General features: G+C 47.9%; 1 long non-coding RNA gene across 2 annotated transcripts; it reads left to right on the top strand.

Annotated features, from left to right (window-relative positions):
- The first annotated feature begins 258 nt into the window (after positions 1-258).
- LOC117593288 lies at positions 259-22193 on the top strand. Of its 2 annotated transcripts, none has more exons than XR_004574724.1 (2): positions 259-444; positions 21061-22193. It is a non-coding gene; the product is annotated as an uncharacterized LOC117593288 (long non-coding RNA). The 2 variants fall into 2 exon arrangements; XR_004574725.1 differs by lacking the exon at positions 259-444 and adding an exon at positions 20196-20318.
- The last annotated feature ends 1464 nt before the right edge of the window (positions 22194-23657 follow it).

Raw genomic sequence — 23657 nt, 5'->3', positions numbered from 1 at the left:
TTTTTGTTTCTCTCCGAACTAAAGTTCTCTGTTGTGGTTTCCACTGCTGCAGAATTTGTTAATGGACCAAGGGAAATCTAATTTGAGCACATGTTAAGGCGCTCTGCTAATTAAGTTGGAGTTACACTGTTGTTGAAGGCCAAGGTGAAAAGTAAAGGATTTTCAACGGATTTAAGAACCTCTTTTCAGGACAAGCAGCCAATGAGTTCTCATGGTGTGACGTGGTGTGATGCATTAAGGACAGAAGAGCAAAGCAATAAACACCCGTTTCAAAGAACCAACCTGTGTTGGTGTTGTCATGAAGAGAGCTACATTTACTTAACGTGTTAGCTAGGTGCTAGCTGGCTAGCTAGCCAACCAGATGTTGGCTGACATAACTAACTGTGCGTAAGTTAGTTGACTGAAGTCGAAAACACGCTCTGCGTTGTATTACCCATTTGTGAGGTAAGCAAGTTTATTTATATAGCACAATTTATACATTGAAGCAATTCAATGTGCTTTACAAAGACAAATATATGAAAGTACAATAACAAATACTGAAATGAAAACAAAAACATTATTATAAAAAATACAATAAGAAAACATAAAAATTTTAAATGGGATAAAAACATAGGAAGCTATAAGGCTAAACAGTGTGGTTAAGTGCTCAGTCATAGGCACATGAGAAGAGAAGTGTTTTTAACATGGATTTTAAAATGGATACGTTTGGGGCACGTCTAAGATCTTCTGGTAGTTTGTTCCAGTTGTGTACAGCATATGTGCTAAATGCAGCTTCTCCATGTTTAGTTTGGACTTTGGGCTCTACTAGCTGACCTGTGTTCATGGATCTAAGAGCACTGCTCGGTTTATATTCTTCAAACATCAGAAATGTATTTGGGTCCTAAACCATTCAGAGATTTATGAATTGAAAGCACCACTTTGAAATCTATTCTGTAACTGACTGGAAGCCAATGCAAAGATTTAAGAACCGGAGTGATGTGCTCTGTTCTCTTGGTCCTGGTTAACATTCTAGCGGCAGCATTCTGAATGAGCTGCAGCTGTTTTACGGTCTTTTTCAGGAGTCCAGTTAAGAGGCCATTACAGTAGTCAACCCTACTAGAGAAAAGCATGGATGAGCTTCTCTTGGTCTTTTTGGGACACCAAGCCTCTGATTCTGGCTATATTTTTTAGATGATAGAATGCTGTTTTGGTGACCACTTTGATAGGACTGTTAAATGTGAGATCAGAACACCAAGTTTACGCATTTGATCCCTGGTTTTAAGGGCCTGAGAATCCAGCTCTTTACTAATACTTATTCTTTTATTTTTGATGCCAAACACAATCATCTCAGTTTTATCTTGGTTTAATTGTAGACAATTTTGATTCATTTATATGCTCTATAGTGACACAGTCTATTGAGCTGTTATCATACGGTTCGAGAGCCATATATATTTGAGTATCATCGGCATAGCTGTGGTAGTTAGGGGGCCAAGCAACAAAGTTGCTGGAACCCTCTTATGTCAGAGACATAACTTTCTGGAGATCTTAATCACTTAATGAGGTAACTGAACAAAAAAATTCTCAGCTTAACAAGCTAAACCCTTTCCCTTTCAAAGGAATTCAACCAGGATGACATATCATTTTGGCCACTGCGTGTGCATGTGACAAAGAGGATTTTAGCTGTCACTCAGCTGTGTGACTAACGCATGGTGGCTAACATAAGATGGCTAATATAAGCACTCCTCCCTATCACACACACATTATATTCTCTCTTCACACACAATCCACACTCTCCTCCCCCCACTCCTCACCAAGACACATTCTTTGCTCCACACACATATTCCTACCCTACCCTCTACTCCCTCCCTCCAAATACACTTTCTCTCGTCTCTCTTTACAAACACTCTTACAGACATTCCTATTTTCATCCAAGAAACCCGACTACTCCACAAGCACAATGTCCCATATCTCTACACATAACACACACTCTCCACACACATGGTTTTTGCCAGACCGCAAAAGCGAATCTGGCCAAGAAGAGCGAATGTCTCTTACTGAGTAAGTGAGGGAGTGCTGGGCTATCCCTTGTTAAATAGCGTAGTGGTTAGAGACACAGACTACCATGCAGCAGACTGCGGTTCCAACCTCGCTGCAGACAGAACAAATTAAATAATAGGATTTGTTCAGAATAGACAAAAATTTTGCTGGCTGCAACCTTCAGTAGCTGTGTTATTGGATGCCCAAACCAAATCTGTTTACGGTTATATTGTAAATGTTTCTGGTGGATTTTCAAAATATGTGTCTGTGTATGCTATTTGGGTTATTATAGATCACAACTCATTCAGACTATTCAGAGCGTCTGCAGGCCCTGTGGTATAGTGGGAACATCCCGGTCCTTCAATATTGTGACCCCAGTTCAATTCCCAAATTCTGTATCTCATAAATGTTTATCCACTAGGTGCTTTTCAGCCTTCACACAACAATACATATCTGTAATACTATGATTTTCATATATTTGAGAGAATAATTGGATTACGTGACCCTTTTATACTGTTATTGTTTTCCAAAGAAAGGAACCAGCCATGGAGGGATTGGAGTCATTGATTTCGTTATAAGTAGGCTGTTTAGCTATTAGCTAGCCATCTATAGTAATCTTTGTACAACAGTACGCTTAAGTTCCGTTAACAAACGTTTTGTTGCCCATTTTATCTCAGCAAAATTGTAATGGCTGGGGTAAAATTTACATTTGGAGAGGCTAGAGAGCTGCAGGGACAACCAGTAGCCCCTGATGTGTAATTGGGACATCCCTGTTCTTCAATATTCTGACCCTGGTTCGATTCCCCTCTGAGATGTTCAACATTTTGTATTTCAGAAATGTATATCCACTCTGTACTTTTCAGCCTTCACACAATATCCCCTCTGTAATACCATGATTGTCATATATTTAAGAGAATAATTGTTTTACGTGACCCATATATACTATTATTGTTTTCCAAAGAGATGAATCAGCCATGGAGTCATTGTTTTCGTAATAAGTAGGCTATATAGCTATTATCTATACAATCTTTGTGCAAGAGTACTCGTTAGTTCAGTTAACAAATGTTCTGTTGTCCAAGTTATTTCAGCAAAAATTGAATGGCGGAGGAAAAATCTGCATTCTGCTGTTTGAATAGCGTAATGATTAAAGACAGACTGCCACAATGAAAACCAGGGATTGAAACCTGCCAGCGACAACAATATTCATCCCTTCTAATCGGCTGAACTAAGATTGCCTGGTTCCTTTTCTGTTTTCAAGGTCTTTTTGTTTTGTTTTGATTTCCTCTTCTTTGATTGGACATCCTGACATCCTGACTAGCGGCATTGGGCATTTTTAAATAGCAAAACATTTCTCTAGTGAGAGCATACAGTGAGATGCTTCCTGTGCCCCGCTTGGCCCCCTTAATCGCTGCCTGCAGCTATATTTAATGTTGTTGTTCTGTAGAATTTGGCCCAGAGGTAGCATATAAAGATTGAAATATGCACACAAGAACTTATCGACCAAAGGAAAATGTGTCTCAAAAATTTGTAAATATAAAATTCAGATCCTGTCACGTCCTGGCTGTGCCCCTAGCCATCTCTGCGCTGGGCTCGGGGCATAGCCAGGACAGGACAGGAGGTGGCCTTTAGCCACCTCTACTCCTTTTTTTGGTTTCCCCAATTGGAGGCAGGTGTTAGTCATTGCCTCCAATTGGGGACCCTATTTAAGTTTAGTTTGTAGGCCCCAAGGCGTGGTTCATTTTGGTTTTGTTTGTCCTGTGTAAGGAATACCCACGTCACTGGTTGCTGCCTTTTTGTTTTGTTGGAGTCCTTCTTTCCTTTTCATTAAAACATGGATTACCCTTGTGACCTTCAGTCTGCGCCTCTGTCCTTTCCACCCCACGACCGTGACAGAATGAACCACCAAAAAAGGAACCGCAGACGCACGAGGAAGACCCGCCATGGCCACAGGGACAACTCCCTGTGGTTGTGGGAGAAGCCAGAGACGCCGGAGGAGGAAGCTCGGCGTCTCTGCGCTTATTCCGGCTACGCCCCTCCGGTACACCCGTTGAGAGGGGAGTATGCCTGGAGAGGCGATTGGGGGGCTGACTCCCTCTCCCCGGACGACGAGGATGTGTATGGGAGAGTGGAGGAAGACCCCCCGGAGGCGCAAACCCGGAGGTCGCCACAAGACTTTTTTGGGGGGGTGCTATGGGGCGTGGACCAGTGGGGTGATGTCAAGCCCCTCAGCCGGCAGGAGGAGGGGGTCGTCAAGGAGCTCCTACAGGAGATGCAGAGGACGGAGAGGACGGGCCGTAGGAGAGGAGGCCAGAGGAGGAAGCAGCAGCCCGTGCCTCCTACCAGCCACGGGTTGGATGGTACGAGTGGTCCCCTGTCCAGTCGGCGTGCCCCACTCCCTACTCCGCAGCCTACTACCACCCCGCGGCCTACCCCGCGGCCTACCCCGCGGCCTACCCCGCGGCGCCCTGCTTCCCCTGCTGCCCGGGAGCCGCAGCAAGCGCTGCCAGCGCCCCCCGCTGCCTGGGAGCCGCAGCCAGCGCCGCCAGCACCTCCCGCTGCCTGGGAGCCGCAGCCAGCGCCGCCAGCACCCCCTGCTGCTTGGGAGCCGCAGCCAGCGCCCCCCGCTGCTTGGGAGCCGCAGCCAGCGTCCGCCGCTGCCTGGGAGCCGCAGCCAGCGCCGCCAGCGCCCCCCGCTGCCTGGGAGCCGCAGCCAGCGCCCCCCGCTGCCTGGGAGCCGCAGCCAGCGCCGCCAGCGCCCCCCGCTGCCTGGGAGCCGCAGCCAGCGCCGCCAGCGCCCCCCGCTGCTTGGGAGCCGCAGCCAGCGTCCCCCGCTGCCTGGGAGCCGCAGCCAGCGCTCCCCGCTGCCTGGGAGCCGCAGCCAGCGCCCCCTGCTGCTTGGGAGCCGCAGCCAGCGCCCCCCGCTGCTTGGGAGCCGCAGCCAGCGTCCCCCGCTGCCTGGGAGCCGCAGCCAGATCCGCCAGCGCCCCCTGCTGCCTGGGAGCCGCAGCCAGCGCCCCCCGCTGCCTGGGAGCCGCAGCCAGCGCCGCCAGCGCCCCCCGCTGCCTGGGAGCCGCAGCCAGCGCCGCCAGCGCCCCCCGCTGCTTGGGAGCCGCAGCCAGCGCCCCCCGCTGCTTGGGAGCCGCAGCCAGCGCCCCCCACTGCTTGGGAGCCGCAGCCAGCGCCCCCCGCTGCTTGGGAGCCGCAGCCAGCGCCCCCCGCTGCTTGGGAGCCGCAGCCAGCGTCCCCTGCTGCCTGGGAGCCGCAGCCAGCGCCCCCCGCTGCCTGGGAGCCGCAGCCAGCGCCCCCCGCTGCCCTGTGGCCGCAGCCGCCAGCTCCTCCCGCTGCCCTGTGGCCGCAGCCGCCAGCTCCTCCCGCTGCCCAGTGGCCGCAGCCGCCAGCTCCTCCCGCTGCCCAGTGGCCGCAGCCGCCAGCTCCTCCCGCTGCCCAGTGGCCTCAGCCGCCAGCTCCTCCCGCTGCCCAGTGGCCTCAGCCGCCAGCTCCTCCCGCTGCCCAGTGGCCGCAGCCGCCAGCTCCTCCCGCTGCCCAGTGGCCGCAGCCGCCAGCTCCTCCCGCTGCCCAGTGGCCTCAGCCGCCAGCTCCACCCGCTGCCCAGTGGCCTCAGCCGCCAGCTCCACCCGCTGCCCAGTGGCCTCAGCCGCCAGCTCCTCCCGCTGCCCAGTGGCCTCAGTCGCCAGCTCCTCCCGCTGCCCAGTGGCCTCAGTCGCCAGCTCCACCCGCTGCCCAGTGGCCTCAGCCGCCAGCTCCACCCGCTGCCCAGTGGCCTCAGCCGCCAGCTCCTCCCGCTGCCCTGTTTTCGCCGCCGCCAGGACCCGCCGTGGACTGGCCGCCGCCCGGGCCCGCGGATGACTGGCCGCCGCCGCCCGGGCCCGCGGATGACTGGCCGCCGCCGCCCGGGACCGCGGATGACTGGCCGCCGCCGCCCGAGCCAGCGGATGACTGGCCGCCGCCGCCCGAGCCAGCGGATGACTGGCCGCCGCCGCCCGAGCCAGCGGATGACTGGCTGCCGCCGCCCGGGGCCGTGGATGACTGGCTGCCGCCGCCCGAGCCAGCGGTTGACTGGCCGCCCGAGGCCGCGGATGACTGGCCGCCGCCGCCCGAGCCCGCGGTTGACTGGCCGCCTTGTCCCGCAGCGCCTTCACCTGCCCAGGAGCCCCCGCATCGTCCCACGGCGCCCTCGCCTGTCCCGGCCTCAGCGGCGCCCTCGCCTGTCCCGGCCTCACCGGCGCCCTCGCCTGTCCCGGCCTCAGCGGTGCCCTCGCCTGTCCCGGCTCTCCCTGTCCCTCCGCCGGCTCTCCCTGACCCTCCGCCGGCTTCCCCGTCTCCGGCTCTCCCACAGGGTTCTGACCCTCCGCCGGCTCCCCCGGCTCCTGCTCCTCCACCGGCTCCTATTCCCCCGCCGGCTACCCCGTCTCCTGCTCCTCCGCCGGCTCCTGCCCCCCTGCCGGCCGTCAACCCTCCGCCGGCTCCCCCGGCTCCTGCTCCTCCGCCGGCTGCCGACCTGCCGCCGGCTCCTATTCCTCCGCCGGCTCCCCCGTCTCCTATTCCTCTGCCGGCTCCTGTTCCTTCACCGGCTCCCCTGTCTCCTATTCCTCCGCCGGTTCCCCCGGCTCCTACTCCTCCGCCGGCTCTCCCGCCGGCTCCGGACCCTCCGCCGGCTCCCCCGGCTCCTGCTCCTCCACCGGCTCCTATTCCCCCGCCGGCTCCCCCGTCTCCTATTCCTCTGCCTGCTCCTATTCCTCCGCCAGCTCCCCCGGCTCCTACTCCTTCGCCGGCTCTTCCGCCGGCTCCTACTCCTCCGCCGGCTCTTCCGCCGGCTCCGGACCCTCCGCCGGCTCTTCCGCCTGCTCTGGAACCATCGCCGGCCCTTCCGCCGGCTCCGGACCCTCCGCCGGCTCCCCCGGCTCTTGCTCCTCCACCGGCTCCTGCTCCTCCGCCGGCACTTACTCCTCCGCCGGCTCTTCCGCCGGCTCCTGACCCTCCACCGGTTTCCCCGTCTCCTACTCCTCCGCCGGCTCTTCCGCAGGCTCCTGACCCTCCGCCGGCTCCCCCGTCTCCTATTCCTCCGCCGGCTCCCCCGGCTCCTACTCCTCCGCCGGCTCTTCCGCCGGCTCCGGACCCTCCGCCGGCTTCCCCGGCTCCTGCTCCTCCGCCGGCTCCTACTCCTCCGCCGGCTCTTCCGCCGGCTCCTGACCCTCCGCCGGTTTCCCCATCTCCTGCTCCTCCACCGGCTCTTCCGCCGGCACCGGACCCTCCGCCGCCTCCCCCGGCTCCTGCTCCTCCGCCGGCTCCTATTCCCCCGCCGGCTCCCCCGTCTCCTGCTCCTCCGCCGGCTCTTCCGCCGGCTCCTGACCCTCCGCCGGTTTCCCCGTCTCCTATTCCTCCACCGGCTCCCCCGGCTCCTGCTCCTCCGCCGGCTGTCGACCCTCTGCCGGCTCCCCCGGCTCCTGCTCCTCCGCCGGCTGTCGACCCGCCGCCGGCTCTCCTGCCGGCTCCGGTCCTTCCGCCGGCTCTCCCGTCTCCTGACCCTCTGCCTCCCTGGCCTGTCCCTGCAGCTCCGCCTCCCCGGCCTGTGCCGGCGGCTCCGGGCGCTGAGCCTCCGCCGGTCCGGGTGTGGTCGTCCCGGTCTTGCGGTCGGGAGCCCGCACCTTTGGGGGGGGGTACTGTCACGTCCTGGCTGTGCCCCTAGCCATCTCTGCGCTGGGCTCGGGGCATAGCCAGGACAGGACAGGAGGTGGCCTTTAGCCACCTCTACTCCTTTTTTTGGTTTCCCCAATTGGAGGCAGGTGTTAGTCATTGCCTCCAATTGGGGACCCTATTTAAGTTTAGTTTGTAGGCCCCAAGGCGTGGTTCATTTTGGTTTTGTTTGTCCTGTGTAAGGAATACCCACGTCACTGGTTGCTGCCTTTTTGTTTTGTTGGAGTCCTTCTTTCCTTTTCATTAAAACATGGATTACCCTTGTGACCTTCAGTCTGCGCCTCTGTCCTTTCCACCCCACGACCGTGACAGATCCGTAAATAAACTGAAGATTTGTAAATATAAGTCAAAACTTGTAAATGTTAAGCAACAGTTGTAAATGTTTTACAGATTTGTGTTTTATTTGTGAAATATGTTTTTACATATTTACAAATGGTATTTATATTTGTGAAACATGTTTACATATATACAGATTGTTTTTATTTACAAAATATATTTTCACATATACAAATCCTGTTTCTATTTGTGAGTTGTGATGAATATACGCACAGATTTTCCATAAATATTTATGAATATTGAGATACAGCTCACGCCATACAGTTGTGCTCAAAAGTTTGCATACCCTTGGAGAATTGGTAATATATGTACATTTTGTGCAGAAAAAAAATTACTGAGCAGGCAAAGCACATGTCTTTTATTTCATATGGGATTCACATTCAACTGTAGGTCATAACAGAATGACACAATCATAAAAGAAACAAGGTAACACTTTACAATAAGGATACAGTAATAATCAATATTAAATGCATTAATTGACGTGGATTCATGACTTATTAATGCATCTATAAAGCCTTGATAATGGGTGCATGTGTTAATAGATATATTAACTATGTATTAGTTAACTGTTGGAACACATATCAACAAACATTACCTAATACATTAAAACATAGTGTAAACTAATAGTTAATTAATGCATCTACAAATAATGAACTGTGTGTGGTTGTGTCAATAAACATGTTACTAAATGAATAGGTAACTAATAAAAGACATGTTAAAAAACATCAATCAATACATCAATATATTGCAATCCAAATCTTAATTGATGCAATTTATCATTGGTGTGCATGTGCTAATAAACATGAATATATCTAGCTAACTATTGAATGGCCCAATAACAAACATGAACTCATACATTAATTTTAATGATTCCATGATGACATAATGCAACTACAGATTCATGATTTGGTGTCATTCATCATAGCAAAAACAATTAAACGTTTATTATTGAACATAATCAGTTCAAATGAAGTCATTTCTTAGAAGGCAACATATAGAATAACCCTAATTCCTTTAACAAACAACACCTTTCCCCCTACTACTGTCATTTGTTGCTGAATACTGTCCAGTCACAGAAGCCAGGTTTTTGTCCTTCGTGAACATTACCTTACTAGTTACTCAGTGACCTATTCCTTACCTACTTGCTTTTTGTTGTGTCCATCATGAACAATAATAGCTGTTGTCAATCCTGTGTATTATTTCTTGTTGATATGTCATGATGTTCAAGAACTCATGTGTTACACTCCAAATGTATTGCTTAATTTTCACATGTATAATTCTGAACTGATTATGTTCAATAATAAACTTTTAATTGTTTTTGCTATGATGAAAGACACCAAATCATGAATCTGTAGTTGCATTATGTCATCATGAAATCATTTAAATTAATGTATGGATTCATGTTTGTTATTGGGCCATTCAACAGTTAATAAGACATATGCATGTTTAGTAACACATGCACACCAATGATAATTTGCATCAATTAAGATTTGGATTGCAATATATTAATGTATTGATAGATGTTTTTTAACATGTCCTTTATTAGTTACCTATTCATTTAGTAACATGTTTATTGACAAAACCACATACAGTTCATTATTTGTAGATGCATTAATTACCTATTAGTTCACACTATGTTTTAATGTATTAGGTAATGTTTGTTGATATGTGTTCCAACAGTTAACTAATACGTAGTTAATGTATCTATTAACACATGCACCCATAATCAAGGCTTTATAGACGCATTAATAAGTCATGAATCACTGTCGATTAATGCATTTAATAATGATTATTACTATATCCTTATTGTAAAGTGTTACCAGAAACAAAGAAAAAAAATGAACTGCCCCCTGTTCAAAAGTCTGCATACCCTTAGTTCTCAATACAGTGTATTGGCCCCTTCAGCATCAATGACAGCGTGCAGTTTTATTTAATAGTTGTCCATGAGACCCCGAATTCTTGCAGGTGGTATAGCTGCCCATTTGTCTTGGCAAAATGCCTCCAGGTTGTCTTGCATGAACCGCACGTTTGAGATCTCCCTAGAGTGACTCGATAATATTAAGGTCAGGAGACTGTAATAGCCACTCCAGAACCTGCACCTTTTTCTGTTGTAACCACTAGGGGGGTCAACATGGCCTTGTGCTTAGGCTTTGTCAAGCTGGAAAGTTCAAGAGCGTCCCATTTGCAGCTTTCATGCAGAAGAATGCGAATTGTCTGCCACCATTTTCTGATAACATGCTGTATTCATCTTGCCATTAATTTTCACAATATTCCCTGTGCCTTTAGAGATCACACACCCCTAAAACATCAGTGAGCCACCACCATGCTTCATAGTGGGGATGGTATTCTGTTCACTATAGGCCTTCTTGACCCCTCTCCAAACATAGTGCTTATGGTTGTGACCAAGCGTGCCGCACAAGCCCTGAAAAGTGAAGCCAAAACGTCTCGATCGCCCCCTGGTGAGTGGTCCCAGTATAGGTCATAAACCCCGCCCTCCCCATCTTATTCAATGGGACGCGAGACCAACTAAACAATTAAATTACCCTTCAAATATATTTTTTCCGAAGCTGGTTTCTGTCATTTACTGTAGTTTGTATCACGCTAATGTAAATTCAAGAGTTTGTTTTTTAAATAAGTTTGTTTTTAGTTAGTTATTTAATGCTCTAAAAACGGTGGTGTGACGTCGTGATTCACAGCTGTGATTGACAGCTATCTGAGCCGAGGAGCCACTGAATCTTCGGAGGTTCCAAGAGATTGGAACTTTACATTTAATCTCTAAATTTCTATAATTGATATAATTTCACACGGACATAATGGGTTGTTCTGCAGTACATTGTGCTAACCGATCTGGTATTTCCAATCGATCTTTGAATTTTTTTCGGTAAGTTAAATTTATAAGCTATTTAATTAGTAAATAAATGTAATGGGCTAGCTAACGTTAGCTAAAAGACAACAAGCCTCATTAATAGCCATGTTAATAGCTAGCAGGTGATCGTTAGCTAGAAGTTACCAATTATTTTTGTATTAGGACTATTCTAAATTAAGGTTAAACATGATGTAAGTTAGGCTATAACATATCGTCTAGGTTTAACAAGCAAAGGTTGTACTGTACTTGGACTTGCGATTGATTACGGTATGCGCGTTCTGCGAGGGAGAGTGAGTGCGGGGCACAGGGGTGGGTCCGTTGATTTCGCGGCTTTACGGCTTTACTTCCTTCTCGCTACTGCGCATAACTACTGCGCAGAACTGGTCCCAAGATCGCTATCTGCGCAGACGCAAGTCCAAGATGTCAGCGCCGTATCAGGACACTGGTGGCTTCATTTTTCACCAATGGTAAAGAGCGAAAGGGCGTCGTCCATTATTTATACAGTCTATGGTTGTGACCATAAAGCTCTATTTGGGTCTTATCACTCCAAATTATAGTGTGACAGAGGCTGTGAGGGCGTGTCAAGCTGTTGTCAGGCATATTGTAACCAGGCTTTTTTGTGGCATTGGCACAGTAAAGGCTTCTTTCTGGCAACTCGACCATGCAGCTCATTTTTGTTCGAGTATTGTTGCATTAAGCTCCTTGAAACAACCGTACCATCTTTTTCCAGAGCAGCCTGTATTTCTAAATGTATTTCTCCTAAATTGGTCATCCTTTATAGTAGAAGGAAGTGCTTTATATTCTGGGATTCTGCAGATCCTCGGCTATACGAAGGATGTATTGGGAAAAAAAAATATTGAGACACTTACATGAGTAATGTGAATTGGTAATATCTGTTGCTTCTTGATCTTAGTGCTGCTTTTGACACTATTGATCACTCCCTTCTCTTAGAGAGACTGGAAACTCATATTGGGCTACATGGACATGTTCTAGCTTGGTTTAAATCTTATTTATCTGAAAGATATCAGTTTGTTAGTGTGGTTGGCATATCCTCTGACAAGTCAAAGGTATGCTTTGGTGTTCCTCAAGGCTCGGTTCTGGGCCAATTAGTGTTCTCACTATATATGCTGCCTCTGGGTGATGTAATCCGGAATCACAATGTCAACATTCACTGCTTTGCTGATGATACAGTTATATATTTCAATGAAGCATAGAGAAGACCCAATATTAGCTACTTTGGAAGCATGCGTTTTAGATATTAGGAAGTGGATGACAGAAAATGTATTGCTTTTAAACTCAAGAAAAACAGAAATGCTTGTTTTAGGACCCAAGAAACCAAGAGCTTTGTTAGCAGATCTCACTGTGAACCTCGGTGGCTGCATGGTCGTATCCCAAGAAACTTTAAGAAACCTCTGCGTTACCCTTGACCCTGACCTCTCCTTTGATGAACATACAAAATGTCTCAGTTGCTTATTTTCATCTTCGAAACATTGCAAAATTCATTTTATCAAAAACTAGAAAAACTAATCCATGCATTTGTTACTTCTAGACTAGATTACTGCAATGCTATACTTTCCGGTTACCCTGACAAGTCAATAAATAAACTTAAATTAGTGCTGCACACGGCTGCTAGAATCCTAACTAGAACAAAAAAAATTAACACATTACTCCTGCACTAGCCTCCTCTTTATACTGGCTGTTAGGGTTAGGGCTGATTTTAAGGTTTTACTGTTAACTTATAAATCAATACATGGACTTGCTCCTACTTACCTCTGTGAAATCATCCAGCCATACATACCTACACGTAACCTACGATCACAAGATGCAGGCTGTCACGATTGGCGTGGTGGTGGAGAGCAAGGAACCAGGCGCAGGCAGAGTGGCAGTCGATGTTGTAACTTTAATTGAAAAGAACACAGAGCACTGAAACACACGAAACAAAAGGGCTGGCTATGCAGCAAACCACCATTAACCACAGCTGAGAACAAACGTAGACAAGCAACAATGACCAACAAATGATGAGAGCAGAGGAGCAACATTTTAACACATACTAATGACTGGATTGGGACCAAGTGTGGGTGATAATGAAAGACACATGACAAGTCCGGGTGAGTTTGTGAAGGAAAAGTTAACTGGGCTGTCCATTACCCCACCGTCACACAGACCTTTTAATTGTACCTAGAATCTCTAAACAAACAGCTGTGGAACAATTTGCCAATTAAGGATAAAAATGCAAACTCAGTGCAAACTTTCAAGTGTCTACTAAAGACTCATCTCTACAGCACGGTCTATGATTAGGTGTACCCTCTCCCATGGGCGTGAATGTGACCAGAAAGGCTTGATACTGTCCACACTTGCTGTCTTGCCAGGTGGGCTCTCATTGCCATTGGGATACCCTCCCTCCAATGCCTCTCGGGGGCGGAGTCACTGGCTTGTTGCTGTCTCTCTGTTGCGCACTTGTGCAATTGGTATGTACTCTGCTGGCAATACGCGTCCCTCATTCAGGGTGGTTGCGGTTGGTGGGTGTCCCTTTGGTTGATGCTTGGCAAAGTGGGTGGATTGATTTCCTGCCTGTTGGGCCCTGTCCAGGGCCTCCCCCAGATTGGGCCACAGTGTCGCCCGACCTCCCGTTGCAGTCCCTGTCCAGAGTTGATTTCAGCTGCCACTGTGCTGACACCTCCCCCGTATTGTCCCTTTCCTTGTCCATCAGGTCATGCTTCCGACCTGGACTAAGTTTGAATAGACTCTAGACTCATCCCACATGCATTTATTAGAGGACCAAGTACCATAGGTACAGGTACCCTATTGTTTTTGTACGTTTTATTATTATTATTAGGGGATCAAGTACCGTAGGTACGGTATCCTATTGTTTTTTTTTTGGTTTTATTATTATTATTATTCTTTTTCTCCGGGCCCATTTTCAGAGGCCCGTAACTCGGCCATGTGTCTCAACTTGCATGAAACTTTGCATACTTGTTGCCATGAGAGGCCCGAAGGGCCTCGGCCATTACTATACCTATACACCCCATGGTGGCGCTGTAGCACTTAATCAAATGTTGAAGGTTTAAGCATGCATATCTCATGAACCGTATGTCGTAGAGTCATGTAGCCAAGTCCCATACATGCCCCTTCTCATGCTGACCAAATCTGGGGTCTTTCAAATTCGCTAATTACTTTTACATGGGTGTGGCATTTTGTCAGGCTATATATCCTGTCAGGAATATCCGAGACTTACGTCCTTTAACATAGCACTAAACATCAGGTCCATGGTGCAGTATCAACCAAATAGACATTAAGGGGGTGCTACAACGACACTGAAAACTTTGAGCATTTATGAACTGTAAAATACACACTTTAAGGACATCTCTTCTGTGACCACTGAACGGATTTGCATGGCGTTTGCTGAGAAGGACCCTGGGACCAATATGTTCAATTTAATTATTTGGAATTTTGATATGGGAGGCGGCGGGCTGGTGTGGGTTTGCTTATAGCTCCCCAGCTCTGCCGCCATGTGTTGGAGTTTACCCCGGTGAACGAGAGGGTCGTTTCCCTGCGCCTACGGGTCGGGGATAGGTCTCTCACTGTTGTTTGTGCCTACGGGCCGAACGGCAGTGCAGAGTACCCGACCTTCTTGGAGTCTCTGGGAGGGGTGCTGGAAAGTGCTCCGACTGGGGACTCCATCGTTCTACTGGGGGACTTCAACGCCCACGTGGGCAACGACAGTGACACCTGGAGGGGCGTGATTGGGAGGAACGGCCCCCCTGATCTGAACCCGAGCGGTGTTTAGTTATTGGACTTCTGTGCTAGTCACGGTTTGTCCATAACGAACACCATGTTCAAGCATAAGGGTGTCCATCAGTGCACGTGGCACCAGGACACCCTAGGCCGCAGGTCGATGATCGACTTTGTTGTCGTTTCATCTGACCTGCGGCCGTATGTCTTGGACACTCGGGTGAAGAGAGGGGCGGAGCTGTCAACTGATCACCACCTGGTGGTGAGTTGGATCCGATGGCGGGGGAGGAAGCTGGACAGACTCGGCAGGCCCAAGCGTACTGTAAGGGTCTGCTGGGAACGTCTGGCCGAGTCTCCTGTCAGAGAGATTTTTAACTCCCACCTCCGGCAGAGCTTCGACTTGACCCCGAGAGAGGTTGGAGATATTGAGTCCGAGTGGACCATGTTCTCCACCGCCATTGTCGAAGCGGCTGCTCGGAGCTGTGGCCGTAAGGTCTCCGGTGCCTGTCGGGGCGGCAATCCCCGAACCCGGTGGTGGACACCAGAAGTAAGGGATGCTGTCAAGCTGAAGAAGGAGTCCTATCAGGCCTGGTTGGCTTGTGGGACTCCTGAGGCAGCTGACGGGTACCGACAGGCCAAGCGGACTGCAGCCCGGGTGGTTGTGGAGGCAAAATCTCGGGCCTGGGAGGAGTTCGGTGAGGCCATGGAGAAAGACTATCGGCTGGCCTCGAAGAGATTCTGGCAAACCATCCGGCGCCTCAGGAGAGGGAAACAGTGCCCTACCAACGCTGTTTACAGTAGAGGTGGGCAGCTGTTGACCTCAACTGAGGATGTCGTCGGGCGGTGGAAGGAGTACTTCGAGGATCTCCTCAATCCCGCCGTCACGTCTTCCATTGAGGAAGCAGAGGATGAGGGCTCAGAGGTGGACTCGTCCATCACCCGGGCTGAAGTCACAGAGGTGGTTAAGAAACTCCTCGGTGGCAAGGCACCGGGGGTGGATGAGATCCGCCCTGAGTACCTCAAGTCTCTGGATGTTGTGGGGCTGTCTTGGCTGACACGCCTGTGCAACATCGCGTGGCAGTCGGGGACAGTGCCTCTGGGATGGCAGACCGGGGTGGTGGTCCCTCTTTTTAAGAAGGGGGACCGGAGGGTGTGTTCCAACTATAGGGGGATCACACTACTCAGCCTCCCCGGGAAAGTCTATGCCAGGGTTCTGGAGAGGAGAATACGGCCGATAGTAGAACCTCGGATTCAGGAGGAACAGTGTGGTTTTTCGTCCAGGCCGTGGAACACTGGACCAGCTCTATACCCTCTACAGGGTGATGGAGGGTTCATGGGAGTTTGCCCAACCAATCCACATGTGTTTTGTGGATTTGGAGAAGGCATTCGACTGTGTCCCTCGCGGCATCCTGTGGAGGGTGCTTCGGGAATATGGGGTCCTGGGTCCTTTGCTAAGGGCGGTCACGTCCCTGTACGACCGAAGCAGGAGCTTGGTCCGCATTGCCGGCAGTAAGTCAGACATGTTGGACTCCGGCAGGGCTGCCCTTTGTCACCGGTTCTGTTCGTAATTTTTATGGACAGAATTTCTAGGCGCAGCCAGGGGCCGGAGGGTGTCAGGTTTGGGGACCACACGATTTCGTCTCTGCTCTTTGCGGATGATGTTGTCGTGTTGGCCCCTTCAAGCCAGGACCTTCAGCATGCACTTGGACGGTTTGCAGCCGAGTGTGAAGCGGTCGGGATGAAAATCAGTACCTCCAAATCCGAGGCCATGGTCCTCAGTCGGAAAAGGGTGGCTTGCCCACTTCAGGTTGGTGGAGAGTGCCTGCCTCAAGTGGATGAGTTTAAGTATCTAGGGGTACTGTTCACGAGTGAGGGAAGGATGGAACGGGAGATTGGCAGACGGATCGGTGCAGCTTCTGCAGAAATGCGGTCGATGTATCGGTCTGTCGTGGTGAAGAAAGAGCTGAGCCGTAAGGCGAAGCTCTCGATTTACCGGTCAATCTACGTTCCTACTCTCACCTATGGTCATGAGCTTTGGGTCATGACCGAAAGGACAAGATCCCGGATACAGGCGGCCGAAATGAGCTTTCTCCGCAGGGTGGCTGGGCGATCCCTTAGAGATAGGGTGAGAAGCTCGGTCACCCGGGAGGAGCTCAGAGTAGAGCCGCTGCTCCTCCACATCGAGAGGGGTCAGCTGAGGTGGCTTGGGCATCTATTTCGGATGCCTCCGGAACGCCTTCCTGGGAAGGTGTTCCGGTCCCGTCCCACCGGGAGGAGACCCCGGGGAAGACCTAGGACACGCTGGAGGGACTATGTCTCCCGGCTGGCCTGGGAACGCCTCGGTGTCCCCCTGGAAGAGCTGGAGGAAGTGTCTGGGGAGAGGGAAGTCTGGGCATCCCTGCTTAGACTGCTGCCTCCGCGACCCGGCCCCGGATAAGCGGAAGATGATGGATGGATGGATGGAATTTTGATATCTTAAACGATTTGACCGCAATAAGGGAATTAAGTAAAATTACCTAAACACCATCTACTCTGATATCATGGAAAGGATTGGCATGCTGTTTGCTTGTGAAGGTTCTTTGGACAATGTTCTATATGAAAAATGTATAACTCAATCAATATGGCAGCATTCAGTCCCCAAATGTTGTGTTATTCTCTTTCTCTACTTTGGACTACTATTTTGAAGGAACTTTTATTTTGAAGGAAGAGCTGATGTAATGAGTGTGTGAATCTGCTAGAATGTTGAGTTGGAATTGTTGGTTCTATCAGCAGTTACGGAGGGATATTTTTGAAGCTATGGGAGGAGCCATGGCAGTGCCTGTCAGTCAATGCAGAATGGGTGAGGTGTTGGGAGCATGACAGCATTCAGTCCTCGACGTTATCTTTTTGTTTATATTGGACTATTATTTTGAAGGAACTCTTATTTTAGGAAGAGCAAATGTTAATGGTTTGTAAATCTCCTTGAACAGTAAGTTGGTCTTGGCAGTTGAAATTCCTGCTGCCATAAGCTAGATTCCAGTGCAAACCATCTTAAGGTTTAGGCTATGGATGATAAATGCCTGTGTAAATTCTAACCCTACTGAAATTATTATTGAAAATAAGTACATTTTATTTTATTTTCCCCTTGTAAAGAAGACCTTTATTTTAATATTCATCACAGTTCTTGAAAAAAAAACTATAATATTTGAAGGTATTCGAGGTAATATGTTTGTCTAAAGCATTTGTTTCTGTGATAAAAAAAAAAATGTCTTGAGTATGTGTGTCCAGTGAAGTTAGTTTCTTGTTAAATGTTACACAAATCATATATTATTGTACACAAAGATACAGTCACCTAAAGGATTATTAGGAACACCATACTAATACTGTGTTTGACCCCCTTTCGCCTTCAGAACTGCCTTAATTCTACGTGGCATTGATTCAACAAGGTGCTGAAAGCATTCTTTAGAAATGTTGGCCCATATTGATAGGATAGCATCTTGCAGTTGATGGAGTTTTGTGGGATGCACATCCAGGGCACGAAGATCCCGTTCCACCACATCCCAAAGATGCTCAATTGGGTTGAGATCTGGTGACTGTGGGGGCCATTTCAGTACAGTGAACTCATTGTCATGTTCAAGAAACCAATTTGAAATGATTCGAGCTTTGTGACATGGTGCATTATCCTGCTGGAAGTAGCCATCAGAGGATGGGTACATGGTGGTCATAAAGGGATGGACATGGTCAGAAACAATGCTCAGGTAGGCCGTGGCATTTAAACAATGCCCAATTGGCACTAAGGGGCCTAAAGTGTGCCAAGAAAATATCCCCCACACCATTACACCACCACCACCAGCCTGCACAGTGGTAACAAGGCATGATGGATCCATGTTCTCATTCTGTTTACGCCTAATTCTGACTCTACCATCTGAATGTCTCAACAGAAATCGAGACTCATCAGACCAGGCAACATTCTTCCAGTCTTCAACTGTCCAATTTTGGTGAGCTCGGGCAAATTGTAGCCTCTTTTTCCTATTTGTAGTGGAGATGGGTGGTACCCGGTGGGGTCTTCTGCTGTTGTTGCCCATCCACCTCAAGGTTGTGCGTGTTGTGGCTTCACAACAGAGCACATGAGCGTAGTGGAGTGGTGAGAATCTTAGCTCATCGCTCACGGAACTGTTCACCCCTCCGCTCCCCCGCTCAAAGCCACATCAGGCCACCCCGCTCATTATCGCTCAGCACTCAAAAATTTGCTTCGCACTCCACTCAAATCGCCCCCCGCTCGCACCAAAAAAGGAAAAAAATCTACATGTAGACTTCACTTTTAGCTCAGACCACAACCTTTTTAAAAAATGCTACATCCAGCTCTATTTTTCTCTCCTTTGTTATTGTTGGGCCTTTGCGTACAGTGAAGAAACTTTTGAATTCCTCAACCGTTTTCTTTTGTTTCTGCTGCTCCTCCTCTCGCTCTATTAAATACAAATTCACAGACGTCACAAATTAATTAAAACGAACCATTAGGCCTACTTGAATGACAAAACAAATTTGTTTGAATATTACACTATATTTAATTTAAACTTTGTTTAAATTAACTTCTATTGCAAATTGAATACAAGTTAAGTATTGAATTTGCTAACCTTTTGCTGTCTTCCCAGCGTGTTCACGTAGCACACTTTCGTGTTTTCGAGAGATGTGTCTTTTCAGATTCCAAAATTAATCTTTACTTACAAAAATGATGTCTCCACATTCATTTTCTTGTACCACATTATCATTGTTAGTTCGTTTTATTTTAATACTACACCTGTGTGACTTCTCATTTTCTTTTTTAAAGTACTTTTTGAACTCCATTATGTCTACTGTCTACTGTCTGTTTTACTGTGTGTTGATGACTTTGCAAGACACAAATGGATTCTGGGTCAGGCCCGACTGAGCATGCTTAGACTCGCGTTTGAGTGGAGCGGGAAATAGGGCGCTCGCTCCGTCCTTTTAAAAAAGCCGCTCTGCGCTCTGTCCAAATGCTCCCGCTCCCGGCTCGCTCCCGCTCAACTCCGCTCACATGCTCTGCTTCACAAATGCTTTGCTGCATACCTTGATTGTAACGAGTGGTTATTTCAGTCAAAGTTGCTCTTCTATCAGCTTGAATCAGTCGGCCCATTCTCCTCTGACCTCTAGCATCAACAAGGCATTTTCGCCCACAGGACTGCCGCATACTGGATGTTTTTCCCTTTTCACACCATTCTTTGTAAACCCTAGAAATGGTTGCGTGTGAAAATCCCAGTAACTGAGCAGATTGTGAAATACTCAGACCGGCCCGTCTGGCACCAACAACCATGCCACGCTCAAAATTGCTTTCCCATTCTGATATTCAGTTTGGAGTTCAGGAGATTGTCTTGACCAGGACCACACCCCTAAATGCATTGAAGCAACTGCCATGTGATTGGTTGATTAGATAATTGTATTAATGAGAAATTGAACAGGTTTTCCTAATAATCCTTTAGGTGAGTGTACGTTTGTAGCAGATATTTTTTCTAACTCATTTCCCTTGGTAAGACTTTTGCAGCCATTAAGGTTTTTTGCCATGTGACTTCCTGTCAATTAATAGTCAATGACCTTGTCACATCCATTCCCAATGAGAGCTTCAATTGTTTGTTAGGTCACACCTGCTCCCTTTTACAAGGTAGTAGTATTTCGGAAGATTACGAGCTTTCCCAGAGGACACAACACTGTATTCAAATTGTAATTAGGCCTGTTGGATTTGTGGGTATGTTTAAAATGAAGCTAGGTATTGTAATGGTGATATTAGCCTATTTGGTAAATTGTTGTTGTGTATTTTAGAAACATTTATAGATATAGTAGGCCTAATTGTTGCAACATTTCCTGTCAAAGGTGATTTAATTTATCCTGTACACTGGAAATGGAAACTGTTAAACAAGCTATTGGAAAGCCACATTTTTGAAAACGGTATTTTATGAATGTGGACATTTCACTAGGGACTCAACATTTGGAAATTGCATTATTGTCCCTCTTCTACTTTTTATGGTGAAGAAATTAGGACGACGTGCTTCTGCACCTGGCAGTAATTTCAGAGTGGCAGGCAGGCCAAGGCAACAGAAAACTGTTTTCTGTTGCAGTTATATTAAATTATTACAATTGTAATCTTAATATGTTCACCCGGCACAGCCAGAGGAATACTGGTCACCCCTCTTAGCCTGGTTCCTCTACTTTTCTCTCTAAATTTCAGCCTTCTTAAGGGGTTTTTCCTAGCCACTGAAATTCATCACTACTGTTGTTTGCTCCTTGGGGTTTCAGGCTGGGTATTTTGTAAAAGTACTTTGTGACAACTGCTGATGTAAAAATTGCTTTATAAATACATTTGATTGTTTTTACTATTTGTGTAATTGGAAGTGAAACATTAACAGGATGCCTTCCCTCTACTCTGCTGAGCCCCTGCCGCCTCACTCATTGGGGCTCTTGAGAGAGCACCTGCAGCCCTGGGAGGAGGTAGGAGAGCCTCTTCCGCCATCCACGCTCGCTGACTGGGTGCCACCTACACCGGCACCACGCACAAGAGCTCCTGGACAGATCCTCAGCCCGGAGCCCCCAGTGCCAGTCCCCCGCACCAAAGCCTCCAGTACAGATTCCAGTACAGGTGCCACCTACTGCTCCGGCGCCACCTGCTCCTCCGTCGCCCCATTCTGCTTCAAGGGCGGAGCCTCCCCCCACTGTCTCATTAGCTTTTTGTTTGTGCCATTGCTGCCCTTCAGTTTATGGTTGTACCTCTTTTGTTGTTTTCCTTTCTTTTTGTTTAAGATTAACATTAAAGGATGTCCTCTTGCTCTGCTCCATGTGTCCTGCCTCATCTCAACTGTGTCAATATCCAACAGCATTTTTAAAATATATTTTACAGAGTAATCATTTGATCCAGTCATCAATGTTTTGTGATTATTAATGACATAATGTTTGCTAGCATTTCATTAATTATTTCAAGAACTTAATTTAACTCCACACCATTTAAAGTAATGGTCCATTTTATAATTGACATAGTGGTGTTATGGTTTAATATTTACTAAATTAAAATTAACGATTCTAAATTCATGCTTATTATTTTATTAAAGTTTGCTTTGTGGTACCTACAAATCAAAATGTAGTGGAGAAAAAGTATTCACATACTTCTATGTATTTCCTTTGTGAAAGGCATTGCTTATCCGAGTGGTTGGAGTTGTAAAAAGAAGAGTAAGAGCCAGAAGGGAAATACATTTTCTCTTTGTTAAGGCATTACAGGAAGTTGGTTGGTTGCAGTTGTCTTTGTATGTTGTAAATACATTTAAAGTAAGTGTTAATTCTACATTTTGATATAAGATGCATGTTTTGCTTAAATAAAATACATTTTGACATTTAAATTCTAACAGTTGTACCGAGATGCAGTGAGGGTCATCCCCACTGCAGCCTCTGTGTGTTTTATGCAGAATAAAAGTACTGGTCATTTGCTTGGAAATAGGAGGGAAATTGTTCTTTTTTTTCCATCCTGACAAATAAAGTGCTACCGAAAGTTCTTTGTTTCTGATCATTTTGATTGGAACCCACAATTGCTGATGCTCCAGATACTGAACTAGTCTACAGGCCAGCTTTATTGCTTCTTTAATCAGCAGAACAGTTTTCAGCTGTGCTTACATAATTGCAAAATGGTTTTCTAAAGATCAGTTTGACTTTTAAAATGATAAACTTGGATTATCAGACACAACATGCCATTGGAACAGAAAAATGATGGTTGCTGATAATGGTCCTCTTTATGCCTATGTCTACTCAGGATTTCGGATTAATTTAATGTTATTTTAATGGACTTTTTTAAATTTTTCTTTCGAAAACAAAGACATTTCTAAGTGACCCCAAAGTGACATATCAGCATGTACAGTAGGGAGAACAAGTATTTGATAACCTTCTGATTTTGCAGGTTTTCCCACTTTGTTTGCAATTACAGAGATCATACGTTTCCTGTAGTTCTTGACCAGGTTTGCACACACTGCAGCAGGGATTTTGGCCCACTCCTCCATACAGACCTTCTCCAGATGCTTCAGGTTTCAGGCTGTTGCTGGGCAATACGGACTTTCAGCTCCCTCCAAAGATTTTCTATTGGGTTCAGGTCTGGAGACTGGCTAGGCCACTCCAGGACCTTGAGATGCTTCTTACGGAGCCACTCTTTAGTTGCCCTGGCTGTGTGTTTCGGGTCGTTGTCATGCTGGAAGACCCAGCCACGACCCATCCTCAATGCTCTTACTGAGGGAAGAAGGTTGTTGGCCAAGATCTCGCGATACATGGCCCCATCCATCCTCCCCTCAATATGGTGCAGTCGTTCTGTCCCCTTTGCAGAAAAGCATCCCCAAAGAATGATGTTTCCACCTCCATGCTTCACGGTTGGGATGGTGTTCTTGGGGTTGTACTCAACCTTCTTCCTCCAAACACAGCGAGTGGAGTTTAGACCAAAAAGCTCTATTTTTGTCGCTTCAGACCAGATTACCTTCTCCCATTCCTCCTCTGGATCATCCAGATGGTCATTGGCAAACTTCAGATGGACCTGGACATGCGCTGGCTTGAGCAGAGTGAATTTGCGTGCGATGCAGAATTTTAATCCATGACGGCGTAGTGTGTTACTAATGGATTTCTTTGAGACTGTGGTCCCAGCTCTCTTCAGGTCATTGACCAGGTCCTGCCGTGTAGTTCTGGGCTGATCCCTCACCTTCCTTATGATCATTGATGCCCCATGAGGTGAGATCTTTCATGGAGCCCCAGACCGAGGGAGATTGACCGTTATCTTGAACTTCTTCCATTTTCTAATAATTGCGCCAACAGTTGCCTTCTCACCTAGCTGCTTGCCTATTGCCCTGTAGCCCTTCCCAGCCTTGTGCAGGTCTACAATTTTATCCCTGATGTCCCTACTGTTGTGGAAATTTCTTATACAATGTATTCTGATTGTATAAAGGATAGAGTCCCACTGTTAAGATAGGTACAGGAATGTGTG

The sequence above is a fragment of the Esox lucius genome, chromosome 18 (genome assembly GCF_011004845.1).
Source record: "Esox lucius isolate fEsoLuc1 chromosome 18, fEsoLuc1.pri, whole genome shotgun sequence".
In the NCBI taxonomy this organism is placed as follows: domain Eukaryota; kingdom Metazoa; phylum Chordata; class Actinopteri; order Esociformes; family Esocidae; genus Esox; species Esox lucius.
This window is presented reverse-complemented; position numbering and strand designations above follow the sequence as displayed.